At 53.7% G+C, this 7,380-nt stretch overlaps 1 protein-coding gene across 1 annotated transcript in view; it reads left to right on the top strand.

Annotated features, from left to right (window-relative positions):
- The first annotated feature begins 5,479 nt into the window (after window positions 1-5,479).
- The window catches only part of RGS12 (regulator of G protein signaling 12), a 136,956-nt gene continuing 135,055 nt past the window's right edge, over window positions 5,480-7,380 (top strand). Inside the window, exon 1 of the mRNA XM_017863163.1 lies at window positions 5,480-7,369. The gene's annotated coding sequence lies outside the window, so the exon portion shown is untranslated. The remainder of the gene's footprint in view (window positions 7,370-7,380) is intronic.

Raw genomic sequence — 7,380 nt, 5'->3', positions numbered from 1 at the left:
CATGTAGGAGGCTGGAAAAAAGACCCATTTGTTGATGAGAAAAATTGATTTCAGTCTTTCTGGGGTGTTTTGGGCTAAGGAGAGGCCCGCCAGGGACAGGGATGGAGAGTGAGGCTGGGGTCCGAGGCCCAGGGATGGACAGTGAGACTGGAGTCTGGGGCTGTGCCTGTCCTTTCCTGTCCTTTACCTGCCACTGTGGGCTTTGTCCAAGGAAGCAGGTATGAGGGAATGAAGGGGTGGGGGGCACAGAGGTGACATGTCCAGGCGGGGTGATGGGGGACCTCCGAGGCGCCAGCAAGGCGGAGGAGGAGACCAACGTGGGCGTTGGAATGAGCCAGGTTAAAACGCAGCCTCTCCAGGGCTAGGCATGCCAGGTACAGTGTTGCCATGCAGCATTTGGGGCGCACTCATACTGAGAAGTTGTCATGTATCTAAGATTCACGTTTAACTGGGTATCCTGTGTTTTTTTATTTTTTTGTTAAATCTGGCAACTCCATTTATAGTCTCACTCCGTGCAGATTTAAAAACCACAAACAGAAGTAAATATCAAGTAGAGATAAAAAGGGAAAGTCAAATACAAATGGAAAGGAAGAATTGAGGAGGTTTGACCTTCAGTGTTCCAAAGATACTGAACTAGTGTTTGTTTCTGGAATCAGAAAATTTCATCAGCTGTGGGGCACCGGGATATTCTGGAGGGCTGTGGCCTTCGTGTGTCCTGTTCACTTTTCCCAAAGCCAGGTCATCACCAGGCCGGTGCCCAGAGTGAGCTAGCAGTGCAGGCTCTGCTGGACTGACCGCAGGGTTGAGTTGGCGCCTGTGACGTGGCTTGGGCCCTGTGGGCTTGGGCCCTGGCTGTTGTGGTCTGGGGTGGGTGGGGTTGGGGGCTTGGCTCCTGCTCTTGTCTGAGTGTCTTTGTGGTGTGGTGCTTCTGCAGGATTGGAGTTTCTGGAGTTCACGTTGTGTGGCCTTCAAAACCACAGAGACACAGGCAGGTGGGGCCCGTTGTGCTCAGCCCCTTCCAGTCTCTTGTGACTGGTGGGCTCTGCTCCCCCTGCTTACAAAAGTGGGTCCTCCTGCCCCTTGCAGGGGGCCTGTGTGTGCACCCACAGCACCACATCAGAAAGCCCCAGAAGGCTGTGGGGCGACGTCTCTGTACATGAGAAGGGAGGCGACCCAGGAGTGGACAGGCACAGCCGGCGTGTGGGGCCCCTGCTCTGTGGGTAGGTTCTCAGAGCCCGGGGGCTGGGGGTGTTGGAGGGGTCAGTGGGGGCTTCAGGTAGGAGGTGGGCTGTGAGCTGAACCTCAGAGTTGTGGACAGAGGAGAGAGGACCCGTTTCAGGAGAGAGTGATTTTTGCAAATGGTGTCCTCCTGCATGGCCTGGCCCTGCTGTGCACTGTGGCATTGGGCTGTCTAACAGTCTGTGACCCCGCGGCAGCTGGCCCTGGGAGTTCGGGACCATCACCGGTTGCCTGTTCGTAGTTGCCCACCTGGAGCTGCTGCAGAAGGCGCGAGACAGTTCTTGAATGAATCAATGAATGAATGAGGGAGCAGGAAAATCATGGGGCCGTGAGGAAGTGGGTCTGACTGAGGAAGTGGGTCTGACTGAGGAAGTGGGTCTGACTGAGGAGGACGTTGAGGTTTGGGGGGGCACCTAGTGAGGGAGCCTCAAGAGGCTGGACCCAGTGGGACAGGTGCTTGGGCAGGGATTAGGAAGTGGGGAAGGACAAAGCACTGGCAGCTGTGGGCAGGAGGAGGGTGAGGACAGGGTGGGCCGGCAAGTGGGGTGCAGCAGGGAGTCCAGCAGGAGGTGTGGCCGCTATGCAAGGTGAGCCTTGGTATGGCGACCTAGGCAGGGAGGATGTGGGAGGGCCTCCGACTGGATGGGGACATGGGTGACAGCTGCAGGGCGCCTGCAGGCTCCCCCAGCCTCACCTCTGTGGCCGTTGCCGGAGGATACTGGAACCAGCAGTGCTATATTTCAGCATCTGTGCAGATACCCTGTCCCTGGAGGCTCTTTTGCGTCGTGGACTCTGGGTCCTTGGAGGATCCTGCAGAGTTTCCCTTCCTTGGGAGAAGCCCCCTCCTCTTCCTCAGCAGCTTGAGCTTGCCCTGGTAGTGGGGGGAACAAGAGGCAGGAGGAACAAAGGCAACTTGTCTCCCTGGTTGCCTGACTTCCTCCCGCCCCACAGACCTGCCCCTGCTGTGTTCTCTAGAAGTAAAACAGAGCTAAGAAGCTAAAGCCAGTGTTCACACGTTATGTTATTAGTATTAGTGTGATGTTAGCACAACTATTTCTTCAACTTTATATGACTTTCTGAATGCTACTTCCTTTTACTGTTGCTGGACTGTAATAGTGTATACCTTTTTCTCAAGTGTTCAAAGAAACAAAGCATTCTGAAAGTTGCCAGTCTTTAATTTCTTCTTTACCTCTCATTTCTTTCCCCTAATCATTCATATTTGCAGTACTTCCAAATTTTGAAAACTGCATTGTTTTTTGAGTGAATTCTTTTCTAAGCACCGAATCACTGTGTTGCTGCCTAGCAATGTGCGGGATCTTTCTGAGATTGACTCTGGAAGAGAAAGAAAGTGCATTTGCTTCACGAGCCCGGAATGGAGGCATTTAATGTGTGTGTCCCTGATGCTCAGCCTCTTGGTTTCTTTGGATTTGAAATGTTAAAACCTCAAGAACTGACATTTATAAAAGACCCACGCAAAACTATGCATGATGACAAAATGCTGACCTGGGACATTTTATGTATTGTACTCTTCAGTTCAGCCGAATATATTATTCAAAAACTATGCATATTTCTTCAAAAACTACTCATAATGTTGGTGGCTACTGACCTGCTGCCTAAACGTAGATGATTAATATTCAGATTCAGGAGACTAAAGCTACCCAGGAACTGAGACAGACTCTGTGAGAACCAGATACATAGTTTTTGTTAGCGGAAATGTGTGCTTCCAGGGAGGCTGCTTTCTCCCAGGCATGTGCTGGTGGAGAGGGAGGCAGCCGGGGCCACACTGTGGAGCCCGGACTGCAGTCAGCCAGCCTGGCTTTGAAGGCCTGACTGCCTCCAGTCGTGGTGCCGGAGCCTCGGTTTCCTCATTTATAAAATGGGATAATTAGACTTCGCTTGTGAGATTATGATCAGTTCGGCTTCTTTTTAGCCACTTTTCCCCATTCTGTAGTGTTTGTCTCTGGTGTATCTGGCGTAATTTCCTTAATCACCTCCTCACAGAGGAGATTTCAGGGACCATTTTTGAAACCACCTGCTGTACATTGCCACCTAGAAGTAAGTACAGCGGCATTTTGTGCTGATAGCAGGAACGGCAGCAAGTCGAACGACCCTGGAGGTATTTTGCATCATGTGGCATGTTGGTTTGCTGCTGCTGTGCAGCACGCCGTGTCTGTAGCTGCAAGGCTTCTGGGGTCAGGCGTCCTGGTGACGCTCACGCAGGGCTGTGATCAAGGCGTCGGCCAGGGTGATGAGGATTCGCTTCCATGCACTCTCGTGTGGCTGCCGGCAGCCTCAGAAGATCCGCTTCCAGGGTTGGTAATATCGCTGTTGGAAGACTTCACGTCCTCGCTGGCCGTTGGCCAGAGACACCCATTCCTTGTCATGTGGGTGGCTTCTTTGGGCAGCTCACAGCTGGGCAGTGAGTTCCCTGAGAGCGAGTGAGGGAGAGCATGAGCGAGACGAAAGCCATGGTTTTTTGGTAACCTCATCTTGGAAGTGACACCCATCTCTTTTGCACTTTCTGTTTGTTAGAAGCGAGTTGCTAGGTCCAGCCCACACCCCAGGGGAGGGACTGCAGGGGCAGGATGACCAGGAGGTGGTGTCATGGGGGCCATCTCAGAGGCTACCTGTCACCATGCACCTGCTGCTCCCAGAGATTCATGTCCCTCCTACACACAAGATACACTCCCCACAAGATCCTTTTGTGACAGCATCTGCTCAGAGCCCCGCATCATCCTCGAAACTGGCTCTAGGTGGGCTGAGGTGCAGCTCCTGGGGTGCACGGTGCCCCGGTCTGTTGACCTGAACTAGAGAGACACGCTGTCAGCTCATCCACCCACAGCCACGGTGCCATCATGGCAAGTACCGCAGGCCAGACCTGCCTGTTCAAAATGAGGGAAAATGGAGGCAGAAAGGAGCCTCAGGCGTGCCTCACTTCGGAGACTCAGCCTGGCAGATGGTGGCAGTTCCTTGTTCAGGTGTCACGATTTGGGATTGTTAACTGTCCCTCTGCCCTCAGAGGCTTTGAGTCCTCTCTCTGACTCATGCTTCCCTTTGTCTGAAACACAGCACCTGATTGCAGTTGAGTTGTTTCCTCAGCCTGCTTCCTGCCAGTAGGATTTTGGGGTTCAGCACCCACTTTTTATTTTGTACTAACTCTGACGCTTGTAGTTCAAGCTGGCAGTGATAGTTCTAAGTTTATGGGCCCCCTGGGAGTCTCACTGGTGTCCATTCCATCAGGCACGAGCCATACCTGGTATCCCTCCGAGATGAGCCCTGCTCTGCCTCGGGGTCCTGAAGGGTGAGGAGTCATGCCCATAAGCTTCTTGGGGCCTAGTTGTTCCATGAGAGTCTGGAAGGCCCACCCTTCATCTCTTTACAGGGGCTCCAGCCATCTTGCTGTACCTCAGCACACAGCACCTTTCCCTTGATATCACATGCACAGCAGGCTTGCCTTGGACAGAAGCGGAAGGAGGAACTGGCTGGCTGGAGCATTGGGGGCCATGGGGCAGTGGGCTGCTCAGAGGAGAGTCAGTGGCAGGAGGTGCAATGACGATGACATGAGTTTAGGGGAGGGTGTGGAGACGAGGAGACGGATGCAGGTGTCACTCCACCATAGTGTGGGGACAAAGGTTGACTTGGGAAGTCCCACTCGCTAAGCGGCATGGCCTTTCCACCCCGTGTCATGTAGATTTCTTTAGCATAACTGGAGTTGAATGTTTGGGCTCCTGTCCTGCCTTGTTGTAGACACATGGCACCCTCTGTTCCTCAGTCAGGCACTGGACTTGATGACGTTTCCTTCCTTAAACACAAATAGCTGTCGGTCTGCTCCAGCACTGAAGCCTCCGGGTCACTGCACGGGTGCCTAGCGAGGCAGTAACTGGTGCAGGGGACTGAGCAGGCAGCAGGGAGTGGTCCCGGGCGTCTGAGCCCACCCTCTGTGGCACTCTGCTTCTGTTTGGGTGGGGAATGTCCTGGGGGACGCTGGTGGGTGGGAACAACACAGCTCTTGCCTTATGAACCCGGCAAGTAGCAACAGCCCTCGCTGGAGGAGCTGGGTTGGGCTGGGTAGGGGGTGATGGGGTGATGGGGTTTGGGGTCAGGGAGTGACGGTGGATTCCAGGTGCTTTTTTGGAGGCTTCTTTCTAGCCCCTCACTGTAGGCAACTAAGTGTGCCGGGATGAGTTTTCATCAGTTTCCGATGTTTGGTTTCTCTCATCACGTCAGTCTCTTTTCTGAGTTGGTGCTGACCAAGCTCTTGTTGACGGATGTGGGGTTTGGGGTGAGCCCATCATTCACACCTCTTAACTGCCTCTCCCCACCAGCTTAGGAGCTTTATGGAACAGCACGCGCTGCTGCTTTTCTGTCCTGGGTATGGCCTTTGCCGATGCGTCTTGCTCTTAGGCAGACTGTCTTGGACGTGGGCCTGTGCACCGCTGGGGATAGGCCACACTGCGGAGCGTGTGCACACAGCGTGAGGTCCGTCTCCACCGAGCCAGCCTGGGGTGGGATTGCCGTGGGTCTGAAGAGAGAAGGCCAGGTGGATTTTTCTAAAACTAGCAATTAGGTATTTTATTCATGATTACAATGGCCTTCATGTAAAACCTCATCAACCCTCTTACTTTTACTTTTTTAGTACAAAAGTAATATTTGTTATTTTTAGAAAATGTAGAAAACATGCATAGAAATAATTACATTCAGATACTTAGAGAAAGTTAAGAATGTTTCAGCCAAATAGGTTCTTGGCACCCTTCCCTCCTTCCCTCACTCGGCAGGCGTGGATCGCGCACCTGCCCCAGGCCATGGGTGTGCCAACCCCAAGGCCTCGCGGCCCCTGCTCGTGCCTAGAACTGTGCCTAGCATGGAGAGGGCGCTCCCCACTGGGAAATGTGTGGACAGACGGCAGTCTGTTTCCTTGTGTTCGCAGAACTCTTTTAAGTGCCCTGGTATTTGGGCAGGAGATGTGAAATTCTACACTCAGAAGGTCCTGCCTGACACACAGTCCTTTTAAAAAGGGTCCTTCCTTCTTCCCAAAGTTCCAAAAGTCTTTTAGAGACAGCAGGGGGTATTTTCCTTACCTGGTGTATTTGGGCTCCAGCCAGACTCACCAGGATGTCTGGGGGCGCCCGGGCAGAGGAAACGTGCAGAGGCTTAGGAAGCATGGTTGGTGTTTGTGGGATTCTTGGGGTGATGCCTTGGTGAACTGCCCCAGGACCATGTGGTCAGGTGTGCAGGCAGCTCTGGGCCCAGGGGCTGTGTGCACGGAGCACCTGTCCATCTGGTGCTGCTAGGGCGCTGGCCCTGAGCTGGTTGCGGAATTGCAGGTCTGCATCTGCTGTGTTCCTCCCAATGCCTGCAGCACCCCAATTTTTGGCCAGACAGGGCCGGTGCACTTCTGGAGGTGAGCAGAAAGAAACACACGTGACAATCTCAACAGCCGGCATTAGTAAGAGGCTGTGTCCTCGATGAGAGAGATTCTGTTCCCTGTCACAGGACTTGGGGCAGATTCAGATGTGAAGCATGTTAGCTCAGCACTCCCCTTGCTGCAGGCGGGCCATGGCACTGTAATGGCGAGGCACCCTCCCCGTTTGCAGATTGTAAGTCTTGGAGCGAGGCTAGCGATTCGTACTTATTTCCACGGGCGGCCGGGGTGCAAGGTGCATGGGGAGAACAGCTGGTCCGTGGCGCTGTGTGCTCTGGGTGGCCTGTGCAGCCCTGTGATGGTCTCCCCAGGCCACCACCTGGCTGCCTAAGGCCCACGCACCTGCAGGCTCTGTGTTCTCAGGTGTCTGGCGGTAGATTCTCATGCCTTTGTGGGAGACTTGTCTTTTTCTTCTGAAAGTTCTGTGGGACTTTTTTCATCTCCTTGCTCAGGGCTTGGTGGGCCCTTTGCATTCGAAGATTCTTGTCTGCCTTTAGCTCTGGGAAGCGGCTGGCACTGTTCAGGGCTGGGAGCCACTCTCTCAGGATTGTGCTGTCATCTGTTGTGTCCTGGGTTACCTGTCCCCTCCCAGGCCCTTTGTTGAAGGCCGAGAGGTCTTCCTGGAAGGGACTATTTTCCTTATGTTACAGCCTGAGCCTGCGCAGAGTCTCGCACGTAGTCGGCACTCGCAACACTGCTGAATGGCAGGTGTCTGTTGA

Source organism: Rhinopithecus bieti, unplaced genomic scaffold (assembly GCF_001698545.2).
Source record: "Rhinopithecus bieti isolate Rb0 unplaced genomic scaffold, ASM169854v2 scaffold_68244, whole genome shotgun sequence".
Lineage (NCBI taxonomy): Eukaryota > Metazoa > Chordata > Mammalia > Primates > Cercopithecidae > Rhinopithecus > Rhinopithecus bieti.
Note: the sequence above shows the minus strand (reverse complement) of the source record. Positions and strands in the feature narration are given on the sequence as shown.